Below are 22,408 nucleotides of genomic sequence, written 5' to 3'. Positions count from 1 at the left end.
AGTTTGGCAATGTATGTTTTTTTCTGGATAAATGGTGCTTGTGGTTATGATTTTGTATTGCACATAAACAATATTGATAACCAGAGGGACATTTTTCTGGTTCAGATAGTGGAATTAAATGTATAACTAACTCTTTCACAGTCTTTCATTAAGGGCACTAAGGGCTACTTTGCTGACCAAGTTTGGAAAACACTGCTATGATGTGTGTCCATTGCTTATACAGAGGTAAGGATGGATCCAGACACATAATTGGGTCAGTGGGTCGGTGACATCTTTTCATATGTCTTTCACTGTGGGTTATTTAAGGCCTCAGTACAAATAGATGACATGTGTTTCATCAGATTCTCTTTTTAAGCTATGTTGAGTCATAGAGTTAGTTATGTAGATTCATTCTGTATACCAGGTACTGTTCCACCTACTTCACTCACATGAACTCATTTAATCCTCCTAATAGCACTATAATTCTATGAACTGTAAGTAATTATTTAATTATAAGTGAGAGAACTGAGGCACAGAAAGGTTAAGTGAACCTGCCAAAGTCAAATTAGTACATGATAGAAATGAGACTCAAACCCAGCTCATTCTAGCTCTATAGTCTATGCTCGAAACCACTATGGTATTTTGCCTTAAAGTTCTCTGAGGAAAAGGTAATTTAGTGGCCATTCTAACATCACATGGGATGTTGATATCATTGCAGCTGTGGGTCAGGCAGGGATCTTCTGATTAGTAAACATTTGCCTTCTTTAAATTATTCTGACTAAAATTTTAAAAACAGTTCTCACACCTGTGTTCTGTGTCCATTTTCCTTCCCTACTAGACCATAAATTTCTGAAGAGGCTGGATTGGGTCTGAGTCCATTTTTAAAAAATTTACAGTGGTGTTCAGTACTATAGCTTCATAGAGTTTCCCACGAGTTAATAAGTGATGCAATGTTTTATTCCAAACCACTTCCTTGAAACTAGCACTGGAAAGTTAAAATATGTACTCATATCATTAAGAACAATGTTCTTTAAAAAAGTTCCTTTTATGCAATAGAGGAAAAAAAACACCCATGTGGGAAAATATTGTACATTTTATTTAAAGATTATTAAATTAGTAGATGTCTATGTGTTTTATATAATTAAATATTTTCATACATACTTCAATTTCCTGATTGCATCACCCAAGTAGAAAGTTTTAAGACTAAATGTTTAAGATTCTTGACCTTTGAAATAATTATAGTATAATTTAGTATCTTATAATATTCACATTACCAAGGGTTTTCATTAGCCTCTAAGATGATTTTTCTTATAGGAATAGTAAATCCTAACACATTTTAGGTGTGCCAGTTATAGCTATATGTTTTTGTAAAAATTAAGTTTCAACGAAGATATTTTTGGAAGAGATTTTTATACTTTTTAGGAATATTTATTTGATAGTTAACATACTTCATATTAAAATATAGATTTTGTACTTATAGAGGAATTGCATATCCCATCCCAGCAGCTCATTGAACATAAATGCTGAACAAAAGTGTCAGGAGCATTGCATACATGGCAATATCTAGGAACAGTCTCGTTTTAAATCATAGAGGCAGCATAGCCTGGTGATTAGAGCACAGACTCTAGAACCAGTCTTCTTGGGTTCAAATATTGGCTTTACCAGTGGCCCATGTTGTATCCTCGGGTAGGTGACTTAATCTCTTTGTGCCTCAGTGTCTTATCTGTAAAATGGGGATAAGATTAGTTACCTAGATCATAGGATGGTTGTGAAGAGGAGTTGAGTTGATGTGGCACTCAGTTGAGTTAGAACAGAGCCTGGCCCGGATGAAGTATATGCTAAGTGTAGCTGCTGTAATCATCATCATGAAGGAGCACACAGGGAAGGAAGGGTCAGGAATGTCCACTTTCTGGACAGGGCCATGCCTGGATGGAGACCTGAAGGATAAGACAAGGTTAGGGAGTTGAAAGAGGCATTCAAGGCTGAAGGGGGCTTGTGAAACAATGTGTTTTGTTCAGAGAACCATAAATAGTTTTTTGCTGAGGAGTCAAAGTAGGAGAGATGAGACTGGAAAGGACCAGTCCATAGGCAGCCCTGGGATGCCCTGTTCTTCCAAAACTATGTAGCCAGATACTTACAACTTCTCTGAAGGACATCATTTTATATCATGAAACGTATTTCTTTTTTCTCCATGATGCAGAAATTCTATGGTTGCAATTTTGTAAACCCAGAATACTGCTATAGATTAAGCATCTGTACTCTGATTGCCTTTATAATCTTTTTGTATTTTATAATGAACTATTACCATAGATAAAACGATGAATTGGTTTTAGACTTGTTGAGCTGGGGATGCTAACAAGTTCTTTAGGAAGTCTTTGGACCTACAGGGATGGACTTAAGCCCAGTCCTCCCATTCTACTCGTTCTCTCTGCTTCCCGTTCTTTAAACCAGTCTCTTGGCTTCTTACCTTTTCTCAGTCTTGTTTTTAGACTCCTGTTCCTCTTCTTTTCAGTGTATTTCCCCTTGCATTCATAGTGTAGCCGTATTTCACAACTACCATAGGGACAGGCATCACGTCATCAGTAGGAGGAGTACAGCCATGACTGGGGGGCAGTCTGGGTGGGGCACACAGCCTTCAAAGGAGACAGCACAACTGAGCAGGACAGTTTGAAAAGCCCACTGGGTGATTCAGATAGATCCCTCCCCTTCCTTCCTTGACCTCACCATTTCCCCTTCTCTCCTCATCATCTGCAAACCCTGACTTAACTCCTTGCACTTGAAATTGTGCCTTCTCTGCATGCTTGAAGTTCCCTGCACACATGGTTAATGACATAGCTGAATGCCTTTGCTGCTTATCTTCCCTCATCCTGGAATGTTCTTATAACTTAGTTTGCCTTCTTGACCTCTACACATTTTTTTCAGAACTCAAGCATCATCTCCTGATGCCCCAGTTTTGGGCTAATTGCTCTTCTTTTGGGTCCCCATAGTATCCTCCAAACACAAAATGATACTGGAGTTTGTTTCTTTTACTCTCTATCTTCCTGCACTAAAACGTAATCTCATTGAAGGCAAAGATTCTGTTCTTTTCATCTTTTAGCTTCGAGCACACAGCCTAGTGCCTGACTTATCATAAATGTTGAAACATAACATTTTTCAGGTAAGGAACATAAGTTGGAGAACATAGATACTTATTCTTTAACATTTCACAGACATTATGGTTGAAACCTCAGGGATTGCTGAAAGTCTTAAGGGAGATAATAAGGGGAGATAAAAGGGAGAGCAGATATTTGAGCTAAAAGAAAGGCAAAAAAGAAACTCAGCTGAGGTAGGGCAGACTTGGAACTCAGAACTCCTGTCTTCCAACGCCATCAAGTTTTCTCATTATTCCGTATGGTTTTTCGGTCAACTATACGTGCCCAAATCCTAAAACCAGAAAAAAAAATTAGAAAGGTAAACTTGGAATTGAATGGTTCATTCTTAGTTTTAATAGTATTGTAAAATCTTATTCACTTTTTCCCCCATAAAAAATTCTCTTGTAGGAGTACTAGTATTTTAATGGAATGATAATAATAGGACTTCATGTAGTGACCATAGTATTATAATCTGAGATTCCAGAAACAAATTTCCTGCGACTTTGGCAAGATATATTGCTGCATCCCTCAAAATACTTAATTTGCTTGGATGATGTTGTGTTTTGTTTTGTTCTGTTTTCTCCGGCACAGTGCCTTCCATTCCATGTCAGAATAATTGTGTGGGGAAAAGGTTTAGAATTCTGCTTTCCGATGCAATATTTGCCAGTCCATTGGAAAACAGGATTTTAATAAATTTCATTGCTCAGCCAGCAAGCTAACTGGAACAACAGTAATACAAAGAGAAGCGTGTGTGAATGTGTGTGTGGAGAGCAGGCATGATCAACGTTGACTATGTCATTCTGCACATATAAATCATTGCGTCTTATTTACTTGAAATAGCGAATCAGCTGTCCTTAAAAAATTAAAACAATTATCTATCAAAGTATTTATCAGTGCTAAGTGTTACTTTAGGACCGAAAGTAAATATTTATGTACACTTCCTTTTGAGTTTAGGAAAATAGGTTAACTTTGTAATTTGTGATCTATAGTAAATTATTCTCATATCCATGCATTTGATGAAAAGCAAAGATTTTACAAGGTTCTGAAATATATATATATAAATTTGACATTTGAAACATAGAGACACCTCAAAATATGCCTCAAATCTTGGAGTGCTTCTTTTCTAGTAACTGACAGCTTTGTGGGCCATGTTAAAGAAGAGATAGACACAGCTATCCGCTGTGTGTGGACTCCACCTTTGGTGTTTTGGTTTTGTAGGCACGCTTAGACCACTGCTCTAAGAATTTAAATTAGCTTAGCATTCACTCAGGAGGTGGGTGGGGAGGAAATAAAACAATGGAGATACAGATAGACTGGCCAGGAAGCATTGGGGTGTGGGGTAGCTGAGTGAAGAGACTATTTAGAAACCCAGCTTCAGAATAATAGGCTAAGTGGAAAGAAGAATTGAATAAATCTAATGACCCTATTACTATATCCAGGTTTTAATTTTTTCTTTATCTGGTGATGGTAAGTTTAGGTGATGTTTTATTAGGTGAAACAGTAACAGCTAGGTGCAGCAGCCAGGATTGTCCCGGATTACTCAGATTACAGTCTGTTTTCAACCCCAAGAGCTGTGCCAGGTGTGGGCAGTGAAGGTTTTCTTTAGGGTTTCAGGATTGAGTTTAGGGGTCCTGGCCCAGGACTAAAGCTGAATAGACCTGAAGCAGCAGTCAGATGTGCATTCTAAGCAGGACTGCCATTCATCGTCTCGTTCAACTAGTTGGGAAAATGAATAGAAATTAGGAAATCACGAAGAATAGCTGAATATAGTTTGAGGCTGACCCTGAGTTGCGTTTTAGACCTGTTCAATTTCAAATAATGCTATACAATCCAAGAACATTTGGAAATATACCACTGGAGCTTCAGAGGAGTTAGGAGCAAGCATACTAAATTTATATTTGTTCTCATAGAGGGGATATTTGAAACGATGCCTCTGGATGAGATTTCTTAAATAGAGATTTAAGAGCAAAGGGCACATGACTGAGAACTGAGTGACTCAGGGCTCACTGGCAGCTAGCCAGCTTGGTGGGATGGGAGCGTGGATTCAGCTTGAGTGCTTGGGAGACAGTCCCATGGAAAGTTCAGACTTTTCTCCAGAGGTGACGTCAGAGTGAGGCCGTGGCACTGATAAGATAGCCTAGGGGAGGGAGAGGTCAGAAAGAAGAGAAGAGGAAGATGATCTGGCCCAGAGGAATCAGTAAGAAAGGTGAGAGAAGAAATGTTTTAACTCGAGGAAGAGGCCTGCACCCAATATTGCACCAGTTATTGCTGACAGCCTCAGTGGGATGAGAACTGAAATAATTCTGCTGGATTTAACAATGTGGATGTCATTTGGTGACCTAATTAAGAGCCATTTTTATGGAGAAGCCAGAATGATGGGGGTTGTGGATGAAACACACTGATGACAATAGCTCTAGAAAGGCCAGAGTCCACGGAGGGTTGTTTTGTTTTAAGATGGGAAAGGTTTGTGTGTGTTTACATTTGGATGGAAAGGATCCAGGAGAGAGGGAAAGGTTGAAGATTTAAGAAGGTAATAATGATACCCTTATTGACAAGCCAGCATGTCATTTCTTTAGAGTTTAGATCTAGAGTTCAGTATACTGAATTACGTAAATGCACATCCATTATCAAAGCATGAGAACTGAGCAACCAGAGAAGCATTTACTGAACTGTTAACCTAGGTAACTCCACTCTTTATGGGTTGTACGGTTGATTAATCTTAGAAGCTTTTTGAGTAACTTCTATGGAATACGTTGGTATGAAGAAATGATTAAAAAGTCTATCATCAAGTCCCCACTCGTACCTCATTCCAGGAGCATTAATTGCATTTGAATGGAAGACATTGACAGGGCAGACATTTATGATTCTGAGTTCCAAATTCCTGACTTGTGTTTGGGACCATAAGTTGATGGAAATTGATAGCTTCTTATACTTTAGATTGCGAAAGCCCTTGATTGAATTTAATCAATCATAGCTTTGACACACAGTATAGTATAAGACAGGAAATAGAACATAAACAAGTAAACACGCAGTTAAAGAGTTAGAAGAAACGTGTAGGAAAGATGAGTAAGGAAACTACTGCAGAATCCAGTAGCTTAATTTTTAAATGTTTTGAAAGTAAATTTGTGTTTTAATGTGGTCTACTCTTCACTGAATTGCTATCACCAGCAAAGGCTTTAAAAGGTTAAGACAATCAAAATTCCAATTAATTTAATTGTGATAGTCTCTTAGAGAGTGATTCTGATTATATTTGGTTCATGGGCTTCTTTGAAAATCCAACAACAGTTATGATTCTTTCCCTCAGGTTTCTAAGGTAGTAACAAAATCCTGTTAGATCTTGTGTTACTCCTGAAGGTAACAAAAGACCCTGGATACCTTCAGGTGTCTTATTCTAAAATCAAATATCTCTAAGAACTAAACAGTAAAGCGAGGAGCAGATTATGGGGGACCTAATGAGCCACCGTAAGGATTTTGATTTGAGTGAGGTGGGAAGCCACTGACAGGGTTTGAGCACATGACTGACATGACCTGACTTACCATTTTTAAGTATCACCTGCCTTCTGTGCTGAGAGTAGACTCCAGGTACCCAGTGGCCAAAAAAGGGGGCGCCTGCTGTGTGACTCTTGCAGTAATTCAGATGGGAGATGATGGGGTTGGATCAGGGTGGCAGTGGTGAGATATTGTTGTATACGGATGTATTTTGAAGGCAGAGTAAGATTTCTTGAAGGATGATATTTCACTGTGAGAGAAAGACAGGGATTAAGGATGACTCCAGGTTATTTGGCCTGAGCAATTGAAAGTATGGATTTACCATTAACAGAGATGGGAAGAACAGGGTTTGGTTTGAACATGTTGGATTTGAGATGCCCATTGTCTTTCCAAGTGGTGATGTGAAATAAGTGGTTGGATAGAGGAGTTTGGAGGTGAGAGGAAAGCTCTGCATCCTGAGATGTTTTGTGAGTCATCAGGGTACAGAATGTTCAGTGGATGGGATCCCCTAGGATTTTGGTTCTCAATTCCAGCACCTGGGTACCTGGAGTAAGAATTTCTGGGCAAAGGGAGTAGAATGTGCAATATCACTCTGGGTATAGACCCCAGAGGATCTAATTCATTTGTGGTGGAGTGGGGCCAAGGCATCAGCATCCTTTAGAAGCTCCCCACGTGATTCTAATATACATGCAGGGTTAAGAACGACTGCCCAGGAAGTAAAGTTGATTAGTATTCCAAGAACTGAGCTATGGACCAGTCCAATGTGTAGTCATCAGAAAATGAAGAGGAAATGAAAAAAATGGGATGAGTAGTCAGCAATGGAGAAGGAACCAATAAAGAGGGGGCCGCTTGGAAACCAAATGAAGAATGTATTTCAAGATGGAGGGAGTGATCATGTGTCAAATGGCAACTGAGAAGACCAGTAAGATGAATAAGAAGTGACCATTGACATTGTCCTGTGAAGGTCATTGGTGACCATCATACTTTTGGTGTTGTGATGGGGACAAAAGTCTGATTGAAGTGGGTTCTAGAGAGAATGAAAAGAGAAGAATTAAAGATTGCAAGTCTAGGCTACTCTGTTCAAGGAGTTTTCCTAGAGGAGAATAGTAAAAGGGCTGTGAGCTAAAGGGGAATATTTTTAGAAATGGGATATATTGGTTGAGTGTTGTTGTTAATGAGCTAGTAGAGGAGAAGAAGTTGGTAGATTCTGCAGGACAAGGATGTCCTTGAGTAGGTGAAGCAGAAGAGATCCATTAGAAGGTGCCTATTTTGTAGTTACTGATATCTGTATCTATTTCTTATCACCCCTCTCAGATTTTAAATCATTAGCAGAAAGTGGCCACATTTTGACATTATCTTTTACAGTGCCGCCTTTAGTAGGCTTACACATATGAGGCACTTTGTATTTATTTAACTGGTGATCTTTCAAATGACCAGTAGGAGTTGACATTGTGGATTTACAGTTTTGCAAACCTTCCATCTAAGAAACTATTTTATCATTTGTAATGACGCAAAGTATGCTAGAAGTTTCCATTCATTTTAGAAGGATTTATTTCCTAGTTATAATAATAGCACTAGACACTGCATAATACTACAATTCCCAAAGGAAGAAGTTTTGGGAAGAGATGCAGGATGTTTTGAATCTTCTGACAAAAACTGGCTGGTGACTCATTAGTCTCTTGTAGTTTATGAAGTATATACACAAGAAAAATAGTATCAGAGAGCACTGTTCATTTCATATAATTTGTCGTCAAATATTTGAGGTGACCACCTAGGGTAAAACTTTATCTTACATGCTCATGACAAATCAAAATATTTTCTTTATATTTTGTGTTTCACCTTAGCCTAAATTTTTACCACTTTAGCGAAAGTGTTTTTTACTTTTTAAAAATTAGTTTCATTTTTAAGGATTTTTTTAAGGATAGAAGAATAAAAATATTTACCTCAGCTGATGAACTGAAGAAAATACTGATGTATAATTTGTACCTCAGTTCACGTCTAAATGCCATGTGGTCTGCCCGTTGACAGTCTGGAGGAAAGAGAAAATTCAAAATTTTAAACCTAAATAGATTATTCACATACCTTTGTCTTTAACTAAAACTGTTTCAGTGATACTATATTTTTTTATTGTTGTCTTTGGTGCTGTTGTAAATTTCCTTCTTTTTCCCCAGTGTTTTATTATTAGATTTTTTGTTTTTTTCAATTCCTTCCTTTGTGTGCCTGCCACCACTCTCTCTATACACTTAAAGGATCTAGTGTTTTATTGGCTAAATAGACACTAAAATGTTTATGAATAGAGAACTGTAATATTGGAGGGAAATTAACTTTGAACAAAGAATTTTTGAAAAAGAAGATTCTTAAGGAACAGGAACACGTCTAGAAATATGTCTGTTTTGTACACTCATCAGAGAAGCTCCCACCTTTAAAGATATGGCCTGCAAGCCCAGAATTTTGGTTGTCTTATTTTGGTTGTTATTCTAAAGCATACCTTCTGTATCTTTGTCCACCTGTCTGTCAGTCTTTCAACACCCTGCCTCCTCATTTCTTTTTCTTACTTTCTGTCTTTCCTCCCGCCTGACTCATTTCAGTTAGAACTTTTGCATGATTTCACTCAACAATTTACTGCAATTTAGAGGAACTCAAATGGCAGTGAGTCATGACATTTTCAATAATAATGTTTTAATACTCTTTTCAGATAAAACTATCTGAAACTATTCTTAGTTTGTATGTTTGTGCGTATCGGTATATAGCTTAAAAGAAGCATCTCCAAAATTCTCTAAGAAAGACCCAACACTTTTAATGGTGATTCTTTTCTAGGTTGAATTAGATTCTCATGATATTTGAGTTGATTTCTTTTCTTTCAGAATACATACTTTGCTTTTTTTAAAAAACCTCATTCTTAAATGACCCTGCCTGAGTCCTAAAACTAATTGAGGTAACACAAAAAATACTAGCTTCTCTTAGAAGTTTTCTCATTAATTTTAATACTTACATATAGTGTTAAACTATGACAGTTTTGAGGACCTTTTATAGTTAATTTATATAACTCTCAACTAGTATAGTATGAAATAGGATAGAGGGGAGCTCATGGTATAAAGTTGCCATATTTCTGAAAAACTCTTGTAAGATGAAAAATTTTTTATATAGAAGGGTTCAGTTGAATACACAAGGAAGCTATTTGAAAGATCCACTTACGATCCTCCAGTTGAGGAGTTCTTAGCTTTGGGGGGAGCCCATGACTTTGATGGGGAAAAAAAAAAGTCAACTTAATGTCAGTAACCTCTAAACTTTGAAGGAAATGCTAAATTTTACTTAATTATAAATGAAAGCAATAAACTTAAGTAGAGTTAGTAGTACTTGGGACTTTGATATTTTTACATTACATTACAGTTATTTCAGAAATCATGAAATATTATTTATGTTAGTCACTACTTTAAAATTATAGTAGTTATCAGATCATCTCTAGATCTTGTTTTTAATGTGTTAAGAAGCAGATATTTATCTCAACTTTTAATACTATGATAACTATTCCAGCATAATTGGTTTCCATTGAAATCTTTTATATTTCATTTTACACGTTTAAAAATATTATTTTGTGTCCATGGCACTTGGAAATAAACAAGGATCCCTGCTCTAGCTCCCTTTGCATCCTAAGCATTCTTTGTAGTATAACATTCTTCGTAGTATAAATTTCTTTTGTAACATACTTGTTTTGTAAACTTACATTTCTGTGTGCAGTTTTCATAATGCAGAGGACACATTTTTGTAAATAGCTTTTTAATTTTTGCTTATATTAAATTGAGGACGTATTCAAGTTTCTACCTTAAAAATTATATTAAATAGTAAATTCCTAAGTTACTGCTGTACTTATTTTTACATTTTAATGATATTCTTTTACCAAGGCATTGTCAGCAATACCAGGACACAGAGGCATGGAGAAAATTAACTTCATGGTTTTGCCTGCCACCATTTGAATAATCTTAATGTAACTCTCCATAAATAAGTATGGGAGAAAACAGAGGAAAGAATCAAAGTCAACAACCTGGTGAAAAATGTTTCAGACTAATCAATCTTCTGAAGGGATTTTAATTGATATACAGCAGAGTGTGGTCTCAGGCCCCCTCCCAGCACAGGTCCTTGGTAAGTTGTACAGGCTTCCCTACTTCTTGTACACTTGACAGAAGGGAAAATGGAAGGTGGTAGACCTCTCTCAAGTGGATATAGGAAGCAATTAGAAGAAAAAAAAAATCGAAAAATTATAAAAGTTTGCTCAGGGAAATTAATCATTTCCTATTTTGAAGGGAAAAATATTCATACAAATAAATAGTAGTTGTCTCCTAAAGATTGAGAAATCCAGGAGTTTGGGGGAAATGTGAAGATAATTGAAAGAAAAGAGCAAAATGGATTAATAGCCTACTTTTCCAACCATGTATTAAACCTGCCTAAATTTCTACTCTGACTTCTCTTGGGAAATCAAACTGGAGGAACTGGCCCTCTTGGGGTATAACATCCCATAACATAACATAATTTAAAGTTGACACAGGAAGTTGAAGTTTATTACTTTCCTAATAATTATGCTCAGTGAAGGATGCAGAAATTGTATTTTGGAATGACAGAAGAGTAGTTACTTTAGAAAGAACTTTTTAACATCTATGGTAGCTATCTCCTAGAAAATGTGTTCTGTAGAGTGATAGGAAAAGTGAAAGTAAACCCAAAAGGAATCTTTGCCTCAGGCCCTACAAACGAATTTCATCAAGTCAACAGGTATTTATTAAGGGTCTGCCATGTGCCCAGGCTTGTGCACTAAATTCTGTACAGCAGTGCCATTTTATTCTTTAACCTAGTGCCTTTGATTACTGTTGTTACTTTTTTAAAAAATATACTTTTAGTCAGAAATAAATATGAACATACTGGCTCTTGAACCCCAGTTGACCATTTTATTATATATATATATATATATATATATATATATATATATATATATATATATATATATACACACACACATAATAACATAATAGTATCTATATAATGGCATTTAATATATATGCAAATAATATACATTTAAATATATTCTAATATATTCTTTTTATATGTATTTGGAATATATATATATATATATATATATATTTGGAGCTCTTGACGAATCTCCTAACTTGCTTGAGACCCTGCCATTCTGACATACTTGTCTTTCAGAACCCCAGATCTACACTGTCTTTTCACCTTCTCTCTATACCAAGGAGCTGAGCACTAGTGAAGAAACCTTGATGTCCATAAAAACCGCTGTCACTACCCATGTGTGGTCTTGGGTCTCAACTGGATTCTCACAGACCCTCAGGTACCAGGATACAGCAGCAAACTGTGCAGACCTGCCCGCTCCCATTTTCCACAATGACTGCTTCATTTTGTTGCTACTCTTTCAACAAAGCTCTCTGAAACTTGCCCTCACTCTGCCTGGGGAGAAGAGGCCATCCAGCATTTCCTCAGGATCTCTCCACCTCGAGCCTCTCCCGCAAACTTACCTAAATAATCTGAACCTGTTTTTACCTCCCATCTCAAAGGAACAGACGGCTCCCTTCTGCTGCAGCACGTCCTGTTACTGCAGGTCCTGCCATCCACTTAGTCCGCCGAGTACCCCTTCCCATATTGTTTTAACTCTTTCAGTTACGCAAGTCTTTCCTGTCTCACGGCATATATGTTGTGAGCGTATGTCTCGTCCTCAATTCTGCGTCCCTTTGTAGTGCTTCCTCAGGTTTTTCTTTCCCTTCACAGATTTCTTGAAAAGCTATCTGCATTTGTAGTCCTTACTTCTCTATTCAGTCGTCACTCCTTATCTCACTGCTATTCATTTCCATCCTTGAAAGTTCTCTGGCTAAACAGAGTTGACACCAGAAATATTTTTCTCTCTTGCTTCCAACGCACATCCCTTCCCTGGAGTTTCTGCTCCTTTGTTAAGTGCTCAGTTTCCTCTGCCTACTCCTCTTCCTCAGTCCTTTCCTTAAATGCTTTTGGGACATTCTCCCTGGGCTACTTGATTTTATTCACCCTTAAGAGTTTCAGCTACATCTTACTCCCTAGCCCAGCTCTATCTCCCAATCTCCAAACCTGTGTCTCCAAGCCACCTCTTGGACATCTCTATTTGAGTGTTCTCAGGCTCAACCTGTCTTACATTCAAAATATTTTAAACAAAACTAGTTTTCTTCCTCTATTTCTTTCTTGGTAAATAGCTCCAGGAAGTCACACTTGACTCTTCCCATCACTGCCTCTCCAGGGTCTTATCAACTCTTACTAATCCCACCTTCTTTAATATTGCTCAGCGTCATCCTGCCTGACCCACACTGATCCCATGTTATTACCACTGATGCTGTCCCTGCCTCCTCATTTCTGAAATAGAAAATTTAAGGCTTTCTACCTGGTTTTCCTGCTCCAACAATACTGAGCCACTCTTACCTCTAAAACTATCATAGTCTTGCCTGTGTGCCTTTGCATAGCCTCCCCACTACCTGTATCCACCTTTGCTTTCTCTTCACCTAACACACACATGCTATCTGACCATCTGCTCCTGGGACTTAGCTGGCTTGAAGTCAACTTCTGTTCAGCACTAATTAACTTTCCACTGTGCTTTGACCTTTGTGTTAATCAAGCAATGGCTCTCTTCAAGGCCAAGAAAAGACCCTGAGCTTTAAAATCTACTGTTTGTTTATAGATAATAGTAGATTGTATCATCATAGAAACTTAGTGCTTGAAAAGAACTTGGAGATCATTTTCCCCCACATTCTATGCATATGGACACTGAGTGAAATGACTTGCTCAAGGTCACTGAGCCTACTAGTGACAGAGTCAAGACTAGAAAACAGGTTTTGATTTTCCAGATCCTGATAAATAGGATAATACTTGGCTGTCTGTGCCACTCATGAAGATGGCAGGGTGATCATAAATGGAAACATCTTTGGTTTTGATGAGGCTTCCAGCAACAGGGAAGTAACATTCTTGGGGGCACAAAACCAGACATACAAATAGCAACCACCACCACAGACACTTACAGCATTTCTTTTGGTAGCTCTGCCATTTGCTGCCTGAATTGTCATAGTAGATAATGAGCTGTGACTCAGGGAAACCTCAGCTGGGGGGTGGACCTGATGAAGTGCAGAGGATTGGGAAGCAGCTAAGTAAGAGGGTTTTTAATCTTCTTTTCCACAATTTAAAGTATTACAACTAACAAGGCTACACAGTTATTTTTTGTATGAGAAAACCAGGTTTATCTGCTGTTGTCAATTCTAGCGTATTGCAAACAACAAGATCATAGATTTTTCTTGGCTCTGGAGTTGTTTGTACGCTAAATTAAGGTGGAGGTATTTATACCTTATAATGTCAATGTCCTGTTCATCTAAGACTTGTAGTGGTGCCTTAAAAAAAAAAATCAGATGGTATTAACAGATAACATGGGTGGAGAGAGTGCGATGTGGAAAGAAGAACAATGGCATCATTGATTCACAAATTAATTCCATAAATAACAGGATTTACCTCCTGTGCACAGCTTTGAAATGTGCTTTGGTATCTCATTCCACCCTAACGTTTTGCTCGGCTTGTTGCCCTTCATCTTTCCTGCAGTGTCTGTTGACTGCTGTGCCTCTTTGGTTGGGGCCTGGCTTTTCTGTCAGGGCCACGGGGCACATCCTGGGCCTTCTCAAGTGAGGCTCCTCCTGCCTGCGTGAGGCCTGTGCGTCCCGCTGGGGACGCCGCCCTGCCTCCATGGGGGCCCTGCAGGAACAGTCACTGCTGGGGCCGCTCAGCCCTTTGAACTCTTGCTAAGGAACGCTCAAGTGCCTGGAGAGCTGTTGTGCCCGACCCCAGCCTTGTGTGTACTGTCAGCTTCCTCTTAGTGTGTTTGTTTACTCCGACGCTGCCACAAAAACTTCGTGTCACATGGCCAACCCTGGGGGCTCTGTAATAGTCCCTGCTATTAGCCTAAAAAATTCTACACGGGGAGTTCCGGTTCAAGAAGGTGACACAGGAAGATCCTGAACTCACCTCCTCCCAAAGGCACACCAAATCTACATAGGGGACAAGTTCCTCTTTAAAAAGAACCCTAAAAACTAGCTGAGCAACTCCTACACATCAGGCAAATGAGAAAAAAAAAAAAAACCACATCAAAGAAGATAAGAGAGGCTGAGACACAATCTCACCATAAACCCCACCCCTGGTGCAGTGACCCACAATCAGGAGAGAACTCAAAACCTGGAGTTTCTCCCTGAGGGCGAGGGGTTTAAACCTCATATCAGAGACACCAACTTTTAAGACCTGCAACGGAGAGATGAGCTCCCAAAACATCTAGATTTAAGTACCAGTGGGACTCATTTCTGTGAGATCAACAAGGCTACAGTGACTGAGAAACAGCTCTTAAAGGGCTTGTTTGCTGTGACTCACCTGGGACCAGTGCAAAGACAACCAATTGAGAGGTGCCAAACATTATGTGAAAGAGACTTACTTATTTGCTTAACTTAAAGTATCAACCTGAGGGGCAGGCATCTCATTTAACACACATCTAGGGGCCTACTGAAGTTCTCTCTGGGGACAGAGGTGGGCAGGCCCCATCTCTGTGCCCCCCCTCCCCGCCTCCCTCCAGTTCACTGGGTATCTCCCAGAAAGGAGCCTGTACTCTCCTCTAGCACCCTGATTCTTACGGCTGCTGCCCAGGGATATCTCTAGATCACCTAGCTCTGGTGGCCACTGGGGCTTATGCCCAAGGGTCCCGGAAGACCATCACCAAAGGACGAAGAGTTCTTAAATGGCCACCACACCCCCTCTGGACACATCAAGAGGCAATAGTCTAAGAAAATCTTTCTGTAAAAGAGGCCTATTAGCCTATCTTCATAGCTATGGCCTGAGGGGCAGGCTTCCAATTAAACACACATCTAAGGGCCTGCTATGTAAACCTGAGGGCAGGCACTGTCTGTGTGCTCTTCCTCCACTGTGCTCTGGAGCACCCATATATCCGCCAGGGGAGCTTTTATACACATCTGGTGGCCAGTTTCTATGGTTGCCACCCAGGGGCCAGGGAATGCTCCACGATCGCCTAGCTCGGGAGGCCAGCAGGTCTTGCATTCCTAGGTCCCACGGTATGTAACAAATGGAGAGACAGTTCTTGGCTAGCTATCACTCCCAGGGCACTTCACAGACAGAAGACTAAAACACACCCCCAGTGTTTTTGTGAAAGATGCCTGTTTGCTTGAACTGAGCTTTGGCCGGAGGGGCAGGCTTCTGATTTGGCACTTATCTGGGGGGCTGCAGAGCCACACTTGGGGATGGAGGTCAATGGATGCCTTCTTTGCGCTGCCTCTCTTCCTTGCTGCAGATCACCAGTATCTCCTGGAAAGGAACTTGTAGACCCGTCTGCCCTGATTTTGTGACTGCTACCCAGGGGATACCTCTAGATTGGTGGCCAGGGGACTTATGCTTGTGGTCCCACAGAAGTGTAATATATTTAAAAGCTGCTAACTGAGGTCTAGCTTCTAATCATCCTGGACCTAGGTGCTGACTGAAATCCTCCTCTTAAGGACACTGTTAGGTCTTGGCACACCCTCAAATACCGGGAGCTGCTAAAAATAAAATAGGCTGCTTCAACAATCACAAAGGTTTGAGAGACAACCAAAAGCTAGGGCAGGATTGAACAGTAAGGTTTATCTCCTATATGAGGCTACTCCTACAAGACTGGGAGAGGTGGCTGTTTTCTCTAATACACAGAAGTCAACACAGGGTGTCAAAGAAATTGAAGAAAGAGAAATATGTTCCAAATGGCAAAACGAGAAAGAAAAAACTCTCCAAAAAAAGCTCTTAATGAAGAAGAGATGAATGATTACCTGACAACAGTTCAAAATAATGGTCATAAAGATGCTCACCAAACTCAGGAGAAGAATGGATGAACATAGTGAGAACTTCAACAAAGAGATGGAAATATGAGACAGTACCAAATAGAAGTCACAGAGCTGAAGAACACAAAACTGAACTGAAAAATACACTAGAGGGATTCAACAGCAGGCTAGATGAAGTAGAAGAAAGGGTCAGTGAACTCAAAAACAGGCAGTGGAACTCTTTAATCAGAGCAGCAGAATGAAAAAAAAAAAAAAAAAGGGTGAAGATATTATAGGGGTCCCAGGAGGAGAAGAGAGAGGGAAAAGCGTGGAAAATTATTTTGAGAAATAATGGCTGAAAACTCCCCTTACCTGGAGAATGAAACAGATATCCAGATTCAGGAAGCCCCAAAATTTCCAAATAAGAGAACCCAAAGAGACCCACAAGACACGTTATCATGAAAATGTTAAAATTTAAAGACAGGGAGAGAATCTTAAAATAGCAAGAGAAAAACAACTTGTTACTCATAAGGGAATACCCATAAGACCATAAGCAGATTTTTCAGCAGAAACTTTGCAGGCCAGAAGGGAATGGCACAATGTATTCAAAATGCAGAAAGAAAACTTCCAACCAGGACTACTTTACCTAGCAAAGTTGTCCTTCAGAATTGAAGGTGAGATAAAGAGTTTTCCAGAAAAGCTAAAGCAAAACAAGTTCATCATCATTAGACTGGCCTTATAAGAAACATTAAAGGGACTTCTTTAAGCTGAAGAGAAAGGGCACTGATTAGTATCAGGAAAACATATGGAAATATAAATCACAGTGGTAAAGGTCAATATATAGTAAAATTCAGAATAATCTAACATTGTAAATGTGGTAGATTAATCACTTATAAAGCAATTACGAGGTTAAAAGACAAAAGTAGTAAAAATAACTTTAACTACAATAAGTAGGCAACCCAACAAGAGGATATGACATTTGTATATATTTATGCACCCAACATTGGTGCACCTAAATATATAAAGCAAATATTAGCAGATCTAAAGGGAGAAATAGCAGTACAATAATGGTAGGGGACTTTAATATTCTACTTTCATCAATGGATAGCTTATCCAGACAGAAAATCAGTATGAAAACATTGGCCTTAAACAACATGATGAACTTAACAGATATATTCAAAACATTCCATCCAAGAACAGTATGGAGGCTCCTTAAGAAACTAAAAACAGATCTACCGTATGATCCTGCAATCAGCCATAAAAAAGAATGAATTAATGACATTTGCAGCAACATGGATTGGACCTAGAGATTATCATACTAAGTGAAGTAAATCAGACAGAGAAAGACAAATATCATATGATATCACTTATATATGGAATCTAAAAAAAATGATACAAATGTACTTCTTTATAAAACAGAAACAGACTCACAGAATTAATATTGTTAAAATGGCACTACTACCCAGAGTCACCTACAGACTTAATGGGATCCCTATCAAATTACTCATGGCATTTTTCACAGAACTAGAACAAATTATCCTAAAATGTATATGGAACCATAAAAGACCCAGAATTGCCAAAGAAATCCTGAGGAAAAAGAACAAAGGAGGAGGCATAACCCACCCAGACTTCAGACAATACTACAAAGCTACAGTAATCAAAACAGTGTGGCATTGGCACAAAAACAGACATACAGATCAATTGAACGGAATAGAGAGCTCAGAAATAAACCCATACACCTATGGTCAATTAATCTTCGACAAAGGAGGCAAGAATATAAAATGGGAAAAAGACAGTCTCTTCAGCAACTGGTGCTGGGAAAGTTGGACAGCTGCATGTAAATCAATGAAGTTAGAACACACCCTCACATCATGCACAAAAATAAACTCAAAATGGCTTAAAGATTTAAACGTAAGACACAACACCATAAAACTCCTAGAAGAGATCATAGGCAAAACATTCTTTGATGTAAATCATACCAATGTTTTCTTAGGTCAGTCTCTCAAGGCAATAGAAATAAAAACAGAAATAAACAAATGAGACCTAAACAAACTTACAAGCTTTTGCACATCAAAGGATACCATAAACAAAACAAAAAGACAGCCTACAGAATGGGAGAAAATATTTGCAAACAATGCAACCAACAAGGGCTTAATTTCGAAAATATACAAACAGCTGATGCAACTCAACAATGACAAAAAAAAAAACCTAAACCAAAAAATGGGCAGAAGACCTAAATAGACATTTCTCCAAAGAAGACATACAGATGGCCAATAGACGCATGAAAAGATGCTCAGCATCACTAATTATTAGAGAAATGCAAGTCAGAACTACAATGAGGTACCACCTCACACCAGTCAGAATGGCCATCATTAAAAAGTCTACAAATAACAAATGCTGGAGAGGGTGTGGAGAAAAGGGAACCCTCCTATACTGTTGGTGGGAATGTAAATTGGTGCAGCAACTATGGAAAACAGTATAGAGGTTCCTCAAAAAACTAAAAATAGAGTTGCCATATGATCCAGCAATCCCACTCCTGAGCATTTACCCAGACAAAACTATAATTCGAAAAGATACATGCACCCCTGTGTTCACAGCAGCACTATTTACAATAGCCAAGACATGGAAACAACATAAATGTCTATCAACAGATGAGTGAATAAAGAAGATGTGGTACATATATACAATGGAATACTACTCAGCCATAAAAAAGGAATGAAATAATGCCATTTGCAGCAACATGGATGGACCTAGAGATTATCATACTAAGTGAACTAAGTCAGAAAGAGGAAGACAGATACTATATGATATAACTTACGTTGATTTGTATCGTATTTTAGATTCCACATATATCTATGAAACAAAAACAGACTCACAGACATAGAGAACAGACTTATGGTTGCCAAGGGGTAGGGGTGGGGGGATTAGGAGAGGGAAGGAATGGGAGTTTGGGATTAGCAGAGGCAAACTATTACATATAGGATGGATAAACAACAAGGTCCTACTGTATAGCACAGGGAACTATATTCAATATCCTGTGACAAACCATAATGAAAAGCATGATAAATGTCATTTGCATAACTGAGTCACTTTGCTGTACACAAGACATTAACACAACATTGTAAATCAACTATATATATGTATATATAAAACTGGAATATTCACAAATGTGTAGTGATTAGACAATATGCTATCAAACACCAGAGGGTCAAAGAAGAAATCAAAAGAGAAATAAAATACCTTGAGACAAATGAAATGGAAATACAACATATCAAAACTTATGGGACAAAGCAAAAGCAGTTCTATATGGAAAATATACAGTAATAAATGCCTACCTCAAGAAACAAGAAAAATCTCTAACAGCCTAACTTATACCTCAAGGAACTAGAAAAAGAAGAACAAACAAAGCCCTAAGTTAGTAGAAGGAAGGAAATAACAAAAATCAGAGTGGAAATAAGTGAAACAGATAAACAAAATTGATAAACCTTTAGCTAGACTCACCAAGAAAAAGAGAGGTGACTCAAATAAAATCAGAAATGAAAGAGGGGACATTATAACTGATACCATAGAAATACAAGGGAACATAAGAGACTAGTACTATGAGCAATTATACACCAACAAATTGGACAACTTAAAAGAAGTGGATACATTTCTAGAAATATGCAACCTACTAAGATTGAATCAGGAAGAAATAGAAATCCAAAAAGACCCATTTTTAGGAATGAGATTGAATCAATAATAAAAAACAAAACAAACAAAAAACCCCCCAAAAAACCCCAAAACCTTCTAATAAACAAGTCAGGACCAGATAGCTTTATTGGTGAATTCTGCCAAACCTTTAAAGAAGAATTAATACCAATCCTTCTCAAAATCTTCCAAAAACTAGAAGAGGAGGGAAAACTTCCAAATTTTTGTGAGGCCAGCATTACTCTGATACCAAAAATAAACAGAGACACCACAAGAAAAGAAATTACTGGACAATATCCTTGATGAACAGAGATGCAAAAATCCTCAACAAAATATCAGCTAACTGAATTCAGCAATACATTAAAAGGATCTTACACCATGATCAACTGGGGTTTATTCCAGGGATGCAAGTATGGTTCAACATCCACAAATCAATCAGTGTGATACACCACATTAACAAAATGGAGGATAAAAATCATCATCATCTCAATAGATGTAGAAAAAGCATTTGACAAAATTCAACATCCATTTGTGATAAAAACCTCAAAGTGGGCAGAGAGGGAGCGTACCTCAACATAATAAAGGCCATATATGACATGCACACAGCCAACATACTCAACAGTAAAAGCTGAAAGATTTTCTTCTAGGATCAGGAACAAAACAAGGATGCCTACTCTCACCACTTTTATTCAGCATAGTACTGGAAGCCCTAGACAGAGCAATTAGGCAAGAAAAAGAAGTAGACATCCAATTTTAAAAGAAGAAGTAAAACTGTCTCTGTTTGCAGATGACATGATCTTGTAGAAAACCGTGTAAAGACACTTCCAAAAACTGTTAGATCTAATCAATGAAGTCAGTAAAGTTGCCGTATCCAATATTAGTATAAAAAAATCTATTCCATTTCTATACACTAATAATAAACTATCAAACTTAAGAAAATAATCCCACCTATTGGCTAAACAGAGGTCGGAATGGGCACGACTACTACGATTACCACCAGCGCCACCACGATGAGGATGCTGCGATCGGTCCCTGGAGCCCCTATGGCTTCAGGCACGGAGCCAGCGTCAACTACGACGACTACTGACCGTCACTCAGGTGGGCTCGGGGCCGCAGGATCCGCACAATGCCTGGGCTGTGTCTGCTGCGCCTGTTCTCGGTTCATCTTTCCTACCCGCTTTCTGTGGCCACAAAGGAAGAGTTAAAGCAAAGAACGTAAATGCCTTTCGAGGTTTCATGCAAGTACCTAACAATGCATTTCATTTAAAAATAGAAATAAAAGCATTTTGTTAAAAAAAAAAAAAAAAAAAACTGCATCAAAATGAATAAAATACCCAGGAATAAATTTAACCAAGGAGATGAAAGACCTCTATACTGAACACTCTAAGACACTGTTGAAAGAAATTGAAGAAAATAAATAAATGGGAAGATACTTGTGCTCATGGATTGGAAGAATTAATATTATTAAAACGTCCATACTCTCGAAAGCAATATACAGATTCAATGCAATCCCTATCAAAATTCCAATGGCATTTTTCACAGAAATAGAACAAACAACCCTAAAATTTGTATGGAACTACAAAAGACCCAGAATAGTCAAAGCAATCTTGAGAAAGGAACAAAACTTCAGAAATTACGTGCTCTGCTTTTGACTATATTACAAAACTATAGTAATCAAAGCAGTATGGTATTGGCATAACAAACAGACACATTGACCAATGGAACAGAATAGAGAGCTCAGAAATAAGCCCACAGATATTGGTCAATTTATGACAAAGGAGCCAAGAATATACAATGGGGAAAGGACAGACACTTTATAAATGATGCTGGGAAAACTGGATAGCCACATTCAAAAGAATGAGACTGGACCACTATCTTACACCATACGCAAAAATTAATATAGATTGAAGACTTGAATGTAAGACCTGAAACTATAAAACTCCTAGCAGAAAACATAGGTAGTAAGATCCTTGATATAGGTCTTGGTGATGATTTTTTCGATTTGATCCAAAAATCAAAAGCATTGACTTTAAAGCAAAAATAAACAAGTGAGACTACTTCAGACTAAAACGCTTATTCGAAGCAAAGGAAACCATCGACAAAATGAAAAGGCAGTCTACTAAATGGGAGAAAGTATATGCAAATTGGGATTAATATCCAAAATATATAAAGAACTCATATAGCTCAATAGCAAAGAAACAATCTGATTTAAAAAACCACAATGAGATATCACCTCACACCTGTTAGAATGGCTGTTTTCAAAAAGACAAG

At 38.2% G+C, this 22,408-nt stretch overlaps 1 protein-coding gene and 1 long non-coding RNA gene across 4 annotated transcripts in view; one reads left to right on the top strand and one right to left on the bottom strand.

Annotated features, from left to right (window-relative positions):
• MDFIC (MyoD family inhibitor domain containing) overlaps window positions 1-22,408 on the top strand; it is a 99,245-nt gene that overhangs the window by 65,490 nt on the left and 11,347 nt on the right. The gene's annotated exons all lie outside the window — the stretch shown is intronic.
• Window positions 3,260-21,424, bottom strand: LOC118901300. Its single transcript, XR_005021325.1, has 4 exons — window positions 21,086-21,424; window positions 15,023-15,026; window positions 5,037-5,043; window positions 3,260-3,271 (listed from the first exon to the last, which is right to left on the bottom strand). It is a non-coding gene; the product is annotated as an uncharacterized LOC118901300 (long non-coding RNA).

The sequence above is a fragment of the Balaenoptera musculus genome, chromosome 9, assembly GCF_009873245.2.
Source record: "Balaenoptera musculus isolate JJ_BM4_2016_0621 chromosome 9, mBalMus1.pri.v3, whole genome shotgun sequence".
NCBI lineage: Eukaryota > Metazoa > Chordata > Mammalia > Artiodactyla > Balaenopteridae > Balaenoptera > Balaenoptera musculus.
Note: the sequence above shows the minus strand (reverse complement) of the source record. Positions and strands in the feature narration are given on the sequence as shown.